This window comes from Mus musculus, chromosome 10 (genome assembly GCF_000001635.26).
Source record: "Mus musculus strain C57BL/6J chromosome 10, GRCm38.p6 C57BL/6J".
Taxonomy (NCBI): Eukaryota; Metazoa; Chordata; class Mammalia; order Rodentia; family Muridae; genus Mus; species Mus musculus.
In genome coordinates, this window is record NC_000076.6 from 3,733,001 (window position 1) to 3,750,455 (window position 17,455).

At 44.2% G+C, this 17,455-nt stretch overlaps 1 protein-coding gene and 1 long non-coding RNA gene across 5 annotated transcripts in view; one reads left to right on the plus strand and one right to left on the minus strand.

Annotated features, from left to right (window-relative positions):
- The window catches only part of Gm30164, a 38,242-nt gene that overhangs the window by 11,689 nt on the left and 9,098 nt on the right, over nt 1-17,455 (minus strand). For both annotated transcript variants that reach the window (XR_003948984.1, XR_003948983.1), the window contains exon 2: nt 5,201-5,318. This is a non-coding gene — a long non-coding RNA (predicted gene, 30164). The remainder of the gene's footprint in view (nt 1-5,200; nt 5,319-17,455) is intronic.
- Nucleotides 7,251-17,455, plus strand: part of Plekhg1 (pleckstrin homology domain containing, family G (with RhoGef domain) member 1) — a 227,053-nt gene continuing 216,848 nt past the window's right edge. The window contains exons 1-2 of one of the 3 annotated variants that reach the window (XM_011243078.1): nt 7,251-7,540; nt 7,823-8,007. The gene's annotated coding sequence lies outside the window, so the exon portion shown is untranslated. Of the gene's footprint in view, nt 7,541-7,620; nt 8,008-17,455 lie in introns of those variants that run through there. The other 2 variants (NM_001159942.1, XM_011243077.1) reach the window with 2 other exon arrangements.

Consider the following 17,455-nt stretch of genomic DNA (forward strand, 5'->3'; position numbering starts at 1 on the left):
TCAGATCGTTATTTCTAAGATGTTTCTGGACAGACGCCGCCTCTTTTCAGTGGTCTTGGATGAGGATAAACACACAGTGGCCCCCACCCTGCTGGTGATTACTTTATCCTTTATGGTGACCTGTCCCTTTTCTTTTCTGTCTGCAGTGTGTACAGTAAGATCTTGAATGTGAACTTCCTTCTTTCATAGGACTAAGCCTGAAGACAGAGAGAGAACTAGCTAACCTCTAAATCTATCTGCAGACACAACATACAAGGGTTCTATGGACTAAAAACCTTTCTCTCTGTATTTGTGTCAGCCAATGTACAAACAAGCCCTACATATGTCCTCCTTGCATCCCTGCACTCTGGCTAGAAAATAAGACCTATATATCATGTGTGGGTTGAATAAGGAGATAGGGAGTTCAAGAATCCTCGTGGATAGACCACTGAATGGGACATAGCTCACTGGTCTTGCACCATCTCTACCAATGTCTTAAGGAGACTGGGCTTCACAATGGTCTTTGATGACCCACCTTTGAACAGTAAAAACCTCAGTCACACTGCTTATCTCTTAAAATAGAGACAAGAGAAGTAGGGAAGGAATCCATACAGCTCTCTCTCAGTGGGTGCAGGCTTGTCATGGTTGATCATCATTTTTGTAGCACTTAGCTCCCAGGAAAGGACCTGAATGGGTGTTCCAAGACCTCCTGCATTTAGGCGTTGGGAACTTGCATCTCAAACTGACACTTTTTATGCCTGTTCCTAAAAATCCTTACACTGGACCAGGTTCACACAACCCTTCAATAAGCCCAGTGTCCTATAGATCTCCTATTATGCCCCATCTATTGAAAGGCTTCTCAAAAGGCTTGGGACTAAGCCTTTAACATCAGGTCTTTAGGGAACACTTATTCCCAACCTTGACAGTCCCCTGCAGCTGAAGCTTCATTGCAAATGACTTGTCAAATGAATTTTGAATTGGGGTGGGGGGGCAGGAATCCCATCCCAATTGTAAGTCACTGGCTGTAGAACTGAAGATCAGAATTAATGTAAAGTTCCCATGGGTAAAGTAGTCTCGTCCACTCCCTCATTTCAGCACCATAGCATTGAATTCCAGGGGAGGGAAAAGCTCACCTCCCTCAGCCAACTGCACTGTCTGATTTTAAGAAAGAAAAGGATGAGGAGGAGGAAGCGGGCAGGAGCTGTGAAACCTTTTGTCCTTGTTTGAAAACGTACTCCCAAATGACTGGGAATGAAGGAGAAGTAACAAACTGAAGAGTTGATGTAAGGGTTGTTTGGTTGTTTTTTTGCTTTTGCTTTTCCTGCTAAAACACTATTTGAGGACATTTGAGCTCCCACTCCTTCATGTATGCTCCACACCCTGACAACTCTGACCTGCTAAGAAGATACTTGCTTTTAACTGTTCTGGCTTCTAAGGGCATTTACATTTAAGATGCCCATTTGAAAAGCTGCTCAGTATATGTTCAAGATGCTTCTGGAGTTTGGGTGAAATACCTCTCTGTCTTGAATGAGGGTCTAAATGATGTAAAAAGTTCAAGGGACCCTTCCATCCTACCACCAAACAACAGTAGACAAACCCTTCCATGTGGCAGACTCCCCGAATTTCCAATCACCCAATTGACACTAGAAGGTGTACTGATATTTCATGGGGGTTTCCTTTCTTTCTTTCTTTCTTTCTTTCTTTCTTTCTTTCTTTCTTTCTTTCTTTCTTTCTTTCTTTCTTTTAATTAGATATTTTCTTCATTTACATTTCAAATGCTATCCTCTTTCCTAATTTCTGCTCTGAAAGTCCCCTATACCCTCCCCAGCCCTGCTCGCCAACCCACCCACTCCCGCTTCCTGGCCCTACCATTCCCCTGTACTGGGGCATGGAATCTTCATAAGACCAAGGGCCTCTCCTCCCAATGATGGCCAACTAGGCCATCCTCTGCTACATATACAACTAGAGACACAAGCTCTGGTGTGTGTGTGTGGAGGGGGTACTGGTGGTTAGTTCATATTGTTGTTCCTCCTATAGGGTTGCAGATCCCTTCAGCTCCTTGGATACTTTCTCTAGCTCCTTCATTGGGGGACCTGTGTTCCATCCAATAGATGACTGTGAGCATCCACTTCTGTGTTTGCCAGGCACTGGCATAGCCACTCAGGAGACAGCTATATCAGGGTCCTGTCAGCAAAATCTTGCTGGCGTATGCAATAGTGTCTGCGTTTGGTGGTTGCAGTCTCTGGATGGTCTTTCCTTCTGTCTCAGCTCCAAACTTTGTCTCTGTATCTCTTTCCATGGGTATTTTGTTCCCCATTCTAAGAAGGAATGAAGTATCCACATTTTGGTCTTCCTTCTTCTTGAGTTTCATGTGTTTTGCAAACTGTATCTTGGATATTCTAATTTTCTGGGCCAATATCCACTTATCAGTGAGTGCATATCATGTGAGCTCTTTGTGATTGGGTTACCTCACTCAGGATGATATCCTCCAGATGTATCCATCATGGGGCTTTTCTAAACACATAATCGTTAAGGAAAGAAACGTAGAGGTAACATCTCCCTTTTACAAAGCCAATAGAGAAAATAGCTCCTCAGAAAGACTGTCAATGTCTTCCAAACAAATTGCTTTGGGAACAAAACATTAAGTGTGAAGCACAGGGTGAACTGTCCAGCCGTGCTTTAATAGAATCTCCTTAAGGACCCTGTCATTGGTTAAATGTGAAATGTCCCTGAGAAGCTTGTGTTTCGAGTGCTCTTCCCTGGCTGTGGAGGTTGTGTTATTATTAAGGAGGTGGGGCCTGGTTGTTGGGAGTAGCTCAATAAGGCAGGCCTTTGAAAGTCCTACCCATTTCTGACCTTGTCCTGCATGATGTGAGCAAGCCTCCACCACAGGTTTCCAATGCCTGTGTCCAGCGACCGTTGCTATCTTGCCTTCTGTACACAAATGACCCTATGAATCTGTGTACCAAAAGGTTTTCCTTCTTCGTTTCTGTCACTGGCCATGTTTCTGGACACTTGGTCTTTACCTTCTCGGTTAGCAGATTTGGGGTTTTAGATTCTTCCTAAACAAGGCAGGATAGCAGTGGAGAAGATTCATATGCAGTACGATTTCTAGGTTCCTCTAGAATCCAGATTCCAAATTCCTCTATCTGCTTTTAGGTTCGGCTCAGCAAGAGTGTAAGAACAACAAACATTTCTTATTTTATCTTTTGCTTTTTGAGGATAATACCGCATGTAAATCTATCCAACCACAGTCTGGAGAGAAGGAAATTCCTTCTGAATCTATCCACCTGAGTGCTACACTCAGTTGACTACCCTGACTGAAGAAGATTTGAACACACTTCATCTTATACACACTTGCGTACATTATTTCCATGAGACTGGTATTAAATACTTTCCTTCTGGCCTTGATGACAAGCTACATAACAAGAGCGACTTACAGAAGGAACTGTTTCTTTTGGCTCACAGTTCAAGGATGCAGTCTTTCATGGCAGGAAAGCCAGGGCTGCAGGAGCTTGGGGAACTTGTGCATGGCATCTGCCCTTCAGAAATGGCGCAAGGGATGCTGGTGCTGAGCTTGCTTTCATTCTTTTAACTCAGTGCAGGCATAAAGCCCATGAAATGGTGCTCACAGCTAGATTGAGATTTTGCACACAATTAACTATATCTAGATAATCCCCCACCTACATACCCTCCTAGCTGGTTTTTGACCATATGAAGTTGACACTATTAGCCACCACAGTACACATTCCTAAAGTGTCACCATAGGACACTTACCTTAAACATTTACATGGCTGGCCAAGGTACTCAGGAATGTACTTATCTTTGAGCTAGCAACATTCTCACCTCAGCCTTCCTACTGCTGGAACTACAGGTGCTATGAGTTTTAGAGAATTTTTATCTTTATTTTTTTTACAAAAGGGTTTTTAAGCCTCACAAATCTAAATTTGAAATTAAAATAGCTTTTACCATTAAAAAAAAAAAGGGCTTTCTCTGAGGTGTTCCATCTATATTCCAGTAGGCATGGTTTTTCTATCTTGCAAAATCATACATTCAATGCAGTCATTGTAAACACCATAAAAGTGAGTTGCAGGACAGCCAGGGCTATACAGAGAAACCCTGTCTTGGAAGAAAAAAAAAAAGTTATCATCCTAAGTCATAAAATTAAAGCATAGCATGCTGGAGCCATTAAACCCGGCGAAGTGTGCAAACATCAAGCCCCTCCTGGGCCTGGATGGGATAATCTACAGCAGATGCCATGCTGGCTGCCACCCCTCAGAACAGCTGAGTTAGTTGGTGAACTGGGAACCACATGCAGAGCTGTGTTTGCATTCTGCTAGAGCCAGTTAGCAGCGTCTGGCCACACCAGCAAGCTCCAGAAACTTCCTCAGAGATCTGCCACTTCATGGATTACACTGTCTGTGCCTTAATAGTTCTGTCTGAGGAATAAGTAAGATGCTACTGGAGACAGTTAATAATCTCAGAAAGCAAACATGTTTCTTCTGCAAACATCTAATTGACAGACCCGGTCTTCCTTGAGAGGGAACAAGGTATAATTTGAACATAGACCAGGCCTGGGCCTGTCACCCTCAGATCCTTCTTGCTCTTCTCTTTCTGCTGCCCTCTGTATCTGTGGGGGTTAGGGAGCATGCACATGTGTGTGTGTTTGTGTGCAAGTTTTCCTGTAGGTGTGTGCATGTGTATACCTGCATATGGAAGAAGGAGGTCAATGATGGGTGATTTCCTCAATCACTCTCCACCGTATTTTGGAAGCATAGTTATTGAACTCGTAACTCACAAATTCAGCTAAACTGGCTGTCCAGTGAGCTCTAGGAATCCTCCTGTCTCCACCTCCCTAACACCAGGTTTACAGATACATGTCGCCATGCCCAACCCTTTTGGGGGTTCTGGGGATCAGAACTCAGGTCTACATGCTTGCACAGCGAGTACTTTCCCTACTGAACCATTTCGCCAGACCTCCTTCCTTCTTTTCTCTTACTCAGTTTCCTCTGATGTGGGGCAATGGACTGCAGACTGTACCCCAAGTTCTCTTGTCGGTAGGGATCAGTCAAGGAGGACATTGGCTTAGAGAAAGCCAGTAAATGTCTCCTTTCTGCCAGGTTCTGTGGCTCAGACCTACAAGGGCCTGAGAGGAAAGAACCAGAGAGAGTGGGGAACCCCAGCTTTGCTCACTTCTTCTCCAAGTACCCCCAATACTCACCAAATGGCTTCTCTGAGTCCTGGGTCTTTATAGAATGATCAGTGACAACTCGCAGGCTTGATGTGGAATAGTCTTCATGAATCCTAGACAGGTATACTCTAAAACTCCAAGTCAGTACCTGAAGTCAACCATACACAATATAACATTTGCCATTCATACTTACCTACCGATGAGAGAGGATGATTTATAAAGTAAGTATATTAAGAAAATAGTGAGGGCCATTAATAAGATTAATTGTTATATATATATATATATATATATATATATATATATATATATATATTAGCTGGGCAGTGGTGGCGCATGCCTTTAATCCCAGCACTTGGGAGGCAGAGGCAGGAGGATTTCTGAGTTCAAGTTCAGCCTGTTCTACAGAGTGAGCTCCAGGATAGCCAGGGATACACAGAGAAACCCTGTTTCGAAAAACAATATATATATATATATATATATATTCAATTAACTGTTCTAACAATACAGTGAAATAAAAGGCCTATGTATCCTTACTCTTGGACACTTGGACATCAGGACCATCAATAAGTAAAGTAGGGATCACTGAAACACAAGCACTGTGATACCACGGCAATTGATCTGAAGAGTGAGACAGCTACTAGTGAGTTGTAGTGTATACAGTATATTTGTGCTGGCTTGTTTTATATCAATTTAACATAAGCTAGAGTCATAGGAGAGGAGGGAGTCTCAACTGAGAAAATGCCTCCACAGGATACAGCTTTAGGCAAGCCTGTAGGGCATTTTCTTCATTAGTGATCCATGCAGGAGGGCCTAGCCCATCATGGGAGGGTCACTCCTGGCCTGGTGGTCCTGGGTGCTGTAAGAAAGCAGATTGAGCAAGCTAGTAAGCAGTCCTCCATGGCCTCTGCATTAGCAGGTGACTCCAGGTTTCTGCCCCGCTTGAGTTCCTGCCTTGACTTCCTCCAATGTTGAATAGTGATGTGGACGTGAAAGCCAAGGGTTTCCCTGCCCTCTTGGCTTTTAGTTATGGTGTTTCATCACAGCAGTAGTAACTATATGTTGGACAAAAGAATGACTTGCATACCAGGGGGAAGCAGGCAGGACGGCCAGAGTTCATTATGCTACTCAGAATGTGGACACATTGAAAGGTGAATTGTTTGTTTATTAAAAAAGCAAAACAAGCAAAAAACAAAAAACCCTCTCACCCAGTACCATAAAACTTTATAATATGTGGTGTACTACAGGGAGATGAAGTTCTTAGAATCAAGCAGAGTGCGTGGCTGTGTCTTACTACGCCTGGTGAAACACAGGCATATCTGACACACCTGTTTGAAAGGTGCCAAGTGCTACCAAGAATGTCACCAAAAAGGCACCTGTGATAGAGGTCCTATTTTTTATTGTCCTACCTTATGGGTGCCTTTAAACATCTGGCTGTCGCAAAGGTCTCTGCCTCCTTTTCCACTTTTGCTTTCTCTAATCAAAGGTCATCCAGTATGTTCACTGGGGTGGTGGGGGTGCTGATGCCTGAACCCAGTAAGCACCCTTCTCCCATTTCCTAGTGTTGTGACATCATAAGCTACAGTGTGAAATTCGAGTTTGGATGCAAAGAAACGGTGTTGGATCCGATTTCAGAACACTCTGGGAAGTGGCCATGTCCAAGGCTTAGCTGTACCCCAACAGCCCAGAGAAGAGAAGAAAAAAGAAAGCGATGTGGCTGTTAACACAGTAGCAGGGAGTTTTTTTTTTTTTTTAAAGAAGAGAGAAGAGAGAAAAGAAAAACAAAAAGAAAAAGAGGGAAAGGAAAACGGAAAGAGAAGAAAAGGAGAAAAGAGAAGAAAAGGAAAGAGAAGAGAAGAGAAGAGAAGAGAAGAGAAGAGAAGAGAAAAAAGAAGAGAAGAGAAGAGAAGAGAAGAGAAGAGAAGAGAAGAGAAAAGAAAAGAAAAGAAAAGAAAAGAAAAGAAAAGAAAAGAAAAGAAAAAAGAAAAGAGACAAAAACTTTCCCCCCAGAGGCTGTAATTTGACTGCTGTCTTTGGCAAAGCTCCAGAGAGCAAGCTTAATCTCTTTCTGAGCTGCCTCCTCCTCTCTGCCTCTTTCCTCCCGCAGGGCCCCGTGGAGGCGGGCGGGGACCGCAACCCGCTGCAGCGGACCGAGGAGCGGGGCGGGGCGGGACACGCCGGGAGCAGAGTGGGAAAGAGGAAGTGGAGCCAGGCGAGCTGCAGGGCTCGGGGCCGCCGGAGCCGGCGCTGGAGCGCAGCGCACCGCGGAGCCAGCGCTCGGGAGCCGCCCCTCTCCCGTAAGCTCCGCCGAGACTATTCCAGGGACCAGACAAGGGAAGCCGGGGACCTCGGCCACGCGCCCCGAATCTGCAGGTGGGAAGAGCGGGATCGCAGTGCCTGGCCCTGGGCGGGGGGGGGGGGGGGGGGGGGGGGGGGGGGCGGGGCGGGGGGTGTCTCTGAGCGCTGCTCCTGGGAGGGGACTGATGGGGTCGTTGGCAGTCGACTGATGGGGTCGACTCAGGCAGGACCTGCTAGCCCGGCGCTCCCGCCCCTTGCTGCAGCCACCCGGGTTGCAGTTTGCAGCTCCGCGAAGTTTGCTCAAGCGCGCCGTGTGCCACCCGCGCCCCCAAGTCAAGCGGAACTATCCCCAAATAGGACAGTCTGGACAACACCCCAACAGCGGTGCGGGCGCGATGGCGGGGAGTGCTGTGTGCTCCAGCTAGGAGCAGTCCTGCGTGGGGCAGAAACTCGCGTGGGCGCCCCCAAATCAGCAAGTCAGCGCTTTATAGGAGTGACCCGGGAGTCTAGAAGCTGTGCCCCATCCGTCACCCGGACACACGGTAATACCTAGCTGGCTACGACTGTGTGGACTGTTGGCCAGAGGAAAAGGTTGTTGGGGGGCGGGCAGCAGGCCCCGGGGTGACTGCTAGAGCAGACCCCCTCTTTGTGTCCCCCATGGAGTCTCAGAGCTCTACAGTCCAGGACGCCCAGTGAGGAGAGGGTGGTTGGCTTCCTCAGTTTCACAATGTTCCTGAGAAACAATGATGTAGCTGATTGCTTGGATGTGTTGTATGAAGTTGGTATGTGTAAAGCTGACTGTGTGTGCAACCCTGGAATTTCATTAAGCTCTGGCGGCTCTTGGCGCTCTCTTTGTACCACCTTCAGGTGGCCAGAGCTTACTGCACCTATTTTGACAGCGATTTTATCTTCTCAGGAAACCCAGTCACCTCGGGAGGGTTGTTTTGGGGATTAGGGGCACTCTGGATACAAACTGAATACACATTGGATACAAAACCAGTAGGATGCCTTAAGTCTGGGTCAGATTTAACGTTTAATTGAATTCCAGGCTTAGATTGCGTTAAAACCTGTGGTCAGCCTGTTTGAATTCTCAGTTTCTGGAGTTCGCATACTTTCAAAGAATAGATGAGTTTTGGTTTTTGTTGTTGTTGTTAAACTGATGTTTTTTTTGTTTTTTTTTTTTGTTTTGTTTTGTTTTTAAAGTGTATCCAAGTCTATCGTGTCAGAGATCTAAAACCTCTCAACTTTAGCCTTACACTGTGTGGGACGTGAGGAAAAGCAATCCTGGTAGCTTGTACTTCCTCACTGTTAAAGCAGTGTATATGAACCACATAGTTTTAATTGGTTTTACCCCTTTCAGTCCAGGGTATTTATTTATTCTACAGTAGTTAACACTTCTATACAAAAGTGATGGGCTAGTGTTTGACCCTTTAACATCTTTGAGTCTGGCTTCCTGATTCCTGACTTAGCTTTTTGTCTCTTGGAATTGCACCCCGTCTAAGCCGTTAAAACCGACCAGGAAGAAACTTTCTTTTCCAGAGTTCACTGACCTCCCTGGCTTCCTCCGCAAGTGGGACCCCACCAGTAATCCTTGTGTGACCTTCCTTCCATTTCCCTTGCATGACAGATTCCCCCCAAAGCCTTTTGCAAAGGGATAAAACAGAGAGAGAACGGGAACAGCTGTTTGGTAGTCAAACTGGTGCCCAAATCTGCCTTTCTTTGATAAAATTTGTCTGCGCCTGTCCTTCCCCTGTGATTCCACTTTCCTCAATGCCTTTAGTATAGATGATTGTTAATATATATTAATATATTCTATATAACATAAATACTATAGTATATAAAATATAAATCTATACTATAATGTAAATATAATATAAAATACATGTAAATATATTGGTATATTGTATAAATATATTAAATACAAAAATATGTTATAATATATAATAACAAAATATGTGTAATATATTATATAATATATACATATATTCATTTATACATATATACCTTTTAAACTTTCCATGGGAGATTACAGCTATCATTCAAATGGGTTAAACAGTCACACTGTAACCCATAGAAATTGCCACTCTCATTTTTTCAAAACCAAAGACAACCAGTAGTATTTTACTCTGCTCACTTGTGGTTATGATTTCTTTTTGTGATTTAATTCAACTTTACTAATTTGTATTCTGACTTGAAAAAAAGATGGAAAAATAACTGAGTAGCTGCAGTCTTTGGAGCCTTTAGTAAACTAACAACAGTATCTGATCTATAGCCTGGGTGCTGCAATCCTCTTTGTGTGGCGCTTTCTTCTTTTTACTGCTGGTAGTAGGGTCTTTGAAACAATTGTCACCTTGTAATCCTGCTGCAGACATGATTAGATCTCCAGGCTCTTCAAACTTGGTTGGCTCTTGGATGATGTGGGCCAGCCTCTGAGTCTTGGAGATTTAGAGTGATTGGGAGCACACGTTCTAGGATTAGCCTTGAATTTGATGCTCCTGTCTGTGCCCCATGAGTTTGCAGACCGGGACCCTGCTAAGGCTCTGAGCTGACATGGATCATTTTATGACTAAGGAAAGTAACAATTATTTGCAAACAAGTAACCAAACAAACATTATTTGGCTTTTCTTATCTTTCCTTCTTCCTTCCCCTCCCCCCACCACTTCCTGCATCTATTTCAGAAAGAATGCCCCTAAACTTCAGAGCTGGGCTGAGGATTGAGTGGAGTAATCCATATTAAATGTTCCACACATGTGGTGTGCTTTGAGGATGAGACTTGCTGATAAGCTGACCCCTGGGGGGCGGGGATTTTGTTGGACCGGCTCCATTGGCAGAACTGTGATTGAACTCAGCTGTGACTGAGACCTGTCCTCTACTACTGCCTCAGAGTGATAGTTGTATAGGGACACATTTTCATAATTATAAACTATTTATTTGTTTCTTTGGGTTTTTTCCCCCTCAATTTTCTTAAGCAAGGTCTTTTTGTTTTGTTTTGTTTGTTTGTTTGTTTGTTTGTTTGTTTTTCGAGACAGGGTTTCTTTGTATAGCCCTGGCTGTCCTGGAACTCACTCTGTAGACCAGGCTGGCCTCAAACTCAGAAATCTGCCTGCTTCTGCCTCCCAAGTGCTGGAATTAAAGGCATGCACCACCACACCCGGCAAGCAAGATCTTATTATGGAGCCCAGACTGGCCTTGAACTCACAATTCTCCCACTTTAGCTGGCCTTACAAGTGAGTGTAACCACACCACTCTTTAAGGGAGAGAAATAATAATCTTTTGACATAAGAAAAATGTGATTTTAATGCAAAGCATTAGCATATTCAGGCACAGACAGAAAAACAAACAAACAAACAAACAAACAAACAAACCAAGACAACTTTTTTCTTTTTGACAGTCTCTCTGTGATGTGTAGCAGGCATCTGAGATGCTCATGTTTCACTCCAAACCTCCTGGATCAATCTCTCTTGATGAAATGAAAAGTTGAGTCCGATCCATTGGGCCATTCAGAGTCATGGGCAGCTGTGCCAAGTAGAACTCACTGACAGATGAGGGAGCCCCACGTGATTAGAATCTGGCTGACTATGTAGTTAGCAATGGACCGCCTCAGCGAGGATGATAGGCATGCCTGCTGATCTGGCAATGGGCCCTGCTTCATCACTGAACGGCTTATCTCTAGGGAACCTAAATGCTGCAGCTTCAGGTGTGTCCCTTGCAGTGACCAGGGCTTCTGTGCAATGCTAGCTCTCATGTTGGGGTCTGAGTATCTTTTCAACCTGTGTATACATAGGTTCCTGAATATTTTCCAATGACCTATAGACCAAGTAAAATATTTCCAAACCAAGTCTTCGTTAGGTGAGCAGAGGCAGCCTCTGTACCTGTGAGGCTTTTCAGCCCCCTCCCCCCCCCCCAAACCACTGGAAGGATGAAGGATTTGACTTTATTTCCAAAACAACGAGGGCCACAATGACTTTGTAGCCTTTGCAGTTCATTGGGTATTACAAGTAATGCAAGACATGTGAAAGTGATTTAAAGTATACAGGGATCCCCAGAAACCACAGAGTTGGTGGTTAAGAGCCCTTGCTACTCTTGCAGAGAACTGTAGTTCCATTCCCAGCATCTTGGGGCTCACAGTTAGCTATAACTTCAGATTCAAGGGATCTCACACTCTTTTCTGAACTCCTCTGGCACATGGGCACACACACACACACCCCTAAAGTATATAGGAGGCATTGAAGATGTAGCTCATTGGTAGAGCATATATTGAATTCTCATTCTGGCCTGGGCTCAATCCCCAAGTACCTTAGGCTCTAAACTGGAAAATGTGTATAAATTGAAAGTTTCATTCAATTTTCTCTAAAGGATTTGAACATTCATCGGGCAATCCCATCAGAATACCAAAAAACCATCTGCATTAAATTACTGCTTGACAGGAAGCTAAAGCCTGCTAGATCCATGATTCTATAGCCTTTCTCTTCCTCCCCCCCCCCCCCCCATACTATCTAAGAAGAAAGTCAGTTTGAAGAGTGTTGATGCTAGGGTAAATTATTTTTAAACAAATTCCAGCTATGCCTACTTGTAATAACTCGATGGTGATGGGGTGGAGGAAGAGCTGGGGTTTTCCATGAGCCTTTAATTAAGAACCCTGTTTTGGTAGCTTTAATAACCACGGTGCTACAGAGGCCACAGAAGTAGCTTATCAGCACAAGCCAGCCTGACTGTGATTTGACTAAGAGTTAAGCATCCCTTTGACTGGAGGAGGGGGGCAGCATCCTTTCAAAATGTCAAAGGGAAAGAGTTGGGTGAGTATGGGTCTCATGATAACTAAAGCTTCAGTAGGAATGAGCAGACCCATCGCTATCCTGCTATTGAGTTAGCTATAGCAGTTACAGTACTATGTGCAGGGGCGGGGCGGGGGTGGGGGGTGGGGGGAGGCCGGCGTCACAAAGGCACATAAGTGTGACCTGTGGGTAGACAGGCATAGAAAAGGACCAGAGAGGCTTTATGTAGCTAAATGTAACTTAATGGCTAGCCTGGGCTACATGAAACCCTGTGTTTAAAAAAAGATGAGTAGGTTACAGCAAATGAAGGGAGGAGTCAAAACTTAGCTTGGTAGAATGTCTTGATAGAACATTGATAGAGTGTCTACCAACAGGGATCCCATTTTTCTGGACTCTTAAAAGCTTCAGCTATAGGCTTCTGTATAAGCATGCTACATAAAGCCCTATGTAGTTAAGGGTGGCCTTGAACTTCTGATCCTCTTGCCTCCACCTCCCAAGGGCTTGGATTTCAGGGGTTCACCACACATTGGCCTTATTCAGTCCTAGGGGTCAGACTGAGGTTGTAAACATGCTGGTCAGTCACACTACCCATTGAGCTACATTCCCAGTCCCCAATTTTCCCTTCCTACAGTAAGTGACAATGGACTCTTGGTAGAAATGGCGGAGATTTCCTGCTGTAAAACATCCGTTTTCACATCAGTAATTTACCAGTCTCACATTAGTAATTGATCAGCGAGTGTTCAATTTTATTCAGCTCAGCTCCATTTATTGAGAACCTACCTCTACTTTTACATCATTCTGCTTTGCCTACAGTTGTGTCTGACCAACTCCATGGTCCCCATCATGTTGATAGTCTCCATGGAGACAGAATAAAGGTGATGGGAAATTCAGAGTGATGGATGGGCTGTTCTGCCTTGGTGGTCTAGGAGTCTTCTAGAGGAGCCAACATTTACTTTGGACCATAATGAGAAAGAGTTCTAGGTGTCTTTGAAATATACTGTATGATGTGCTGGGAATCAAAATGCTGGGCAGGCACTCCACCACTGAGCTGAATTCCCAACCTCCAAATTACCATTTTCTATTGTTTTTAAAATTACTGTCTGCGTTTAGGGTCTCGCTTTGTAGCCAAGGCAGCCTTAGGCTCTGTGCCCTTTCCTACATCCACCCCAGAATCCTGTAATGAACTGGGTTTTGATTTGTACTCTTTGCATATCTATGGCTGCCCAGTGACCCACAGTCACCTGGCATGAAAATGGAACTTTCACTTTTGTCTCTTAGCTCTCCCTGCTGATTTGGATTTGACAGAAAGCTTAATTCAATATTAGCATAGTAATTAAAAATATTATATCTATGACCTGATGTATTATCTTAGTAGTTTAAAAATTCTCTTTGGTCTGGCCAATGGGTCTCAAGTCACTCCTTCTTAAGTGACTTTGACCTACATGTAACTTGGAAAGGCTGAGGCTGAGTGGCTCCTACAGCCAGCTCATTCCTTTGGCAGATGTGTGCGAATCCTTCCTGCGGTGTAGCTGCCTTTCTAGAGCTCCAAAGGCGTGAGCTCCCAGCTGGCTTTGGCTTTCTTCCGTTTGTTTAGATTGTATTTAACACGAATTGTGCCTTTGGCCCTCCCTGTCCTGGAAGGCTGACTGTCCCTCTGATGGAGAAGGTTTCTTTGTACAATCAAGCAGAGGAGGCTCAACTTCACTCAGGCCTCCTTCCCTGCCCTGGCAAGAGCCTGGGGTTACACACTAAGCTGACTTCCTTCCAATAGAGCTCCACCCTCCTCCTGGTGAAGGAGCCATGTGCTGCTGAAAGGTTTGTTTCTCTGACCACCCTCCAAACTCCCAGCCCTGGTTGAGACCTTTGCTCTCCACTCCTATTGGAGCCTGCTTGGGTTCCCCAGCTCTTAGGAGTCTTTGAGTCCCAGTGAGCATGTGTGTTTCCTTCCAGCTGTGATCAAATGCACCCTTGGGCTGGTTTGTTTTTCTTCTCAATAGGTTAGCCAAGTCCCTAGCCCCACAGTGTACCTCCAACCACTCTCTCCTAACCTAGCTGCTGATATCAGAGCAAAGTCCCCTTCTTGTACCCTGTCTGACAGGGAGAGTAGATCAGTGCCTGACCTAGAAGGAAACAGAGTGCAGGGCTCTCTTATCCCTGAGCCACCCTTGCCATGTGATTAAAGGTCCCATGTCCCAGGAGGTCTTCGGAACAGACAACCAGTCTGACTAAAATCTGAGTCTTTGGAAACAAGTAGATTAAAAACAGAAGTCACTCCTAAGCATTTCGGGGATGCATGTGAACCACAGACAGGCCCAAATCAAGGTGATTTAAAGCTGTCACCAGCCTGTGATGAGAAAGCTAGGAAAGAGCTGGGGCCACCAGGAAAAGAGAAGGGGCTGTGGCTATCAGAACTCAGCTCCCATGGCTGTGTGATTACAGGCATCCTGCAAACCTGGCATTTGCACATCTCTGAAGTGCTGTGAGAGAGGAAGACTCTAATCTGAGGCATAAGTAGTGCCTTGAACCATGTAACCCTGTTATTAGCTTAAGTATCTATGTGGTGCTAACATGTTAGAGCTGCCTCAAAGGAGGATACTGCTCTCTTTCTGAAATAGTGTTAAACTATTCGGGGATCTCACACTCTTTAACCTTTGAAACCATTGAACACAAGAATGAAGGAGCCCAAGAGTGAGTCTAACTCAAAGATTTGGGATCACTGAAGGGAAAGATATGTTGGAGGGATGTTGTGGGGAGATGTAGGCTTTTTTAAAAAATGAACCAGTTGTATCAGGGACTTTCCCATCCTATAGAGGAGGCTTGGTAAGAAATAGTAAGGGTGGGCTGTGACATTAATGAGATAGTCTGGTGACAGATGAGACATGGGAAGGTGGCAGGGTAGATCAGTATTAGCTCTACCGAGGAAACTGCATTAGGAGTTATTTGAAAGCTTCTGGGACACGTTTACGGAGGAAAATCTTGATGGTCTTGGCTCTCATCTGCTTTTCCTCGCTATCTATATAAGATAATCCACGCCCACACCATACACATGTGCCCTTAGAAACTGGGAGTTTGAATTTGACTATAAAGAAGGCTGTTTAATCCCAGTCCTTCATGCTATCTGGCCTTCAAATTAATATCACAATGACATCTTGGTCCACAGGTGTGCCCTGCCCTGAGAATGCAGAGAGCCTAGCTGGCTTCTTAATGGTGTTTGCATCATGAAGGGCTCTTCCTTGTTCCTAACCACTTCTGTTTTGTGCTTACCTGGAATGGTGACAATACTATGAGGTTATAAAAACAGCTGGAATGAGTTCCATAATTAGCAACAGCTTTCAAAATCCACAATACCCCTGAGGGAAAATAAAAGGAAGACTCATTCTGTTTTTGTGATCTGTCAAGATTCTTGTGTCAAGATTCTATCTCACCTAGTGCTTAAAGAGTTTCTAAACTGGAAGTTAACATTTCTTTGCTCCTGAAGTCTTACAGAAGTAAGAGGACTGGAGAAATGGCTCCATGGGTAAAGTGCTTTCTGGACCGTAGTTCAGATCTCCAGTGACCACATAAAATATAGGTGTGGCAGTGCACACTTCTAACTGTAGGACTGCGGGAGGGAGGGAGAAAGGCAGAGACAGTTGGGTCTTCAGAGTAGCATGACCAGCCTGATTAGCAGACCAGTGAGCACAAGGTTCAGTGTGTGACTCTATCTAAAATAATAGCAATATCATCATCATTATCAATAACACAATGTAGAGAGTGATTCTAGAAGACAGACAATATCAACCTCTGACCTATACTTGTGTGTCTGCACCTATATGTATACATATGTATATTCAAGTATGTCTGCCCATGTCTACACATGCATGCACACACATACATACATACACACACAGAGAAAAAGAGAGACAGAGAGACAGAGACAAACAAGAGAGTCAGAAGGAGAGATTTCTGCACTAGCTAAAGACATACCAGCAACAACTGTTCCAAATTTCTACTCAGTATTAGGTTGCTCACATATGCAGAAAACACTTTGTAAATCATAAAAAAAAAAATCTTCCAGTAGAAAATTCGTATCTAGTATCATCTTGCTTTTTCCCTTCTTTATTGTAATCTAAATTTAAATACTGTTTTGGGGTAATTCACCACGAAGCCATTGTGTACATGAACAATACATGTGTGTCTTCCTAACATCTCAGTCAGAATTGGAATAAGTGATCCACTATGAAGTTAGGAAGGGTGCATATGTCCCTGGAAAGTTAAATGCCACCTAAACTAGAGGTTTACAACTATACAATAAAGATTTTATGAAGTTGGACATGGTGAAAAACAGTTGAAATCCCAGCACTATGGAGGCAGGAAGAATCAGTAGTTCAAGGATAGCCTGGGCTATATGGGAAGATCCTGGCTCAAAAAATATTGAAAGGAAAGAAGAAAAAAAATAATGTTATGAGTTCTAAGTGCACAATAAACCCATGGTAAGGAGTGGCAATCCTACTGCCTTTTCTACACATCATATTAGTTTTATGGTCTGTTACTAGATAGCTGGAGCAATAAACCAGCATGAAAGTAACCTGGCAAGGCTGTCTTGGTGTTTTATAAGATTGTGCCATGAATTTCCTGAGGCAGCAGTCCACCTTTCAAGACAAGGAAGTGCGTTTGGTTTGTTGTGGTAGAGATATTCAGGTTGCTAGTTCTGGGTGTACAGTGGACAGAAGAACAAACCAAGTCTGGGGTGAAAAGGTCGACTCCATATGAGTGTTTAAAAAAAAAAAAGTTGAACAGACAACTTGATGAAATTCAGTTTCAATTTGAGCATGGTGAGAAGGCTTGATTAGAGGATGCATATTACACAGCCATTATTCTAACTAAAACTTGAGATGGTCACCTGAGAAGGTCTGTGATTGGTCAGCCCATTCCTTTTTTACCTTTGTGGAAGTATGGGAGAAACCACAGGAACAACATGCCTGTGGAGCAAAACCATTCATTTCACCAGGAAGCTAAAGGAGCAAAGAAGGCTCACTTGTTCCTTTGAGGACATGACCCCAGTTACCCAGAGAGCTCCCACTAAGCCTTATACATGACATCCCCATCACTTCCCAGTAGTGTCAAGCTGGGGGCCAAGCCTCTAACCATCATGGGCCCTTTAGTGTTAGTCAGCTTTCCATCACTGTGACAAAATACCTAGGACCAGCAACTTATAAAGAGGACAGGTTTGTTT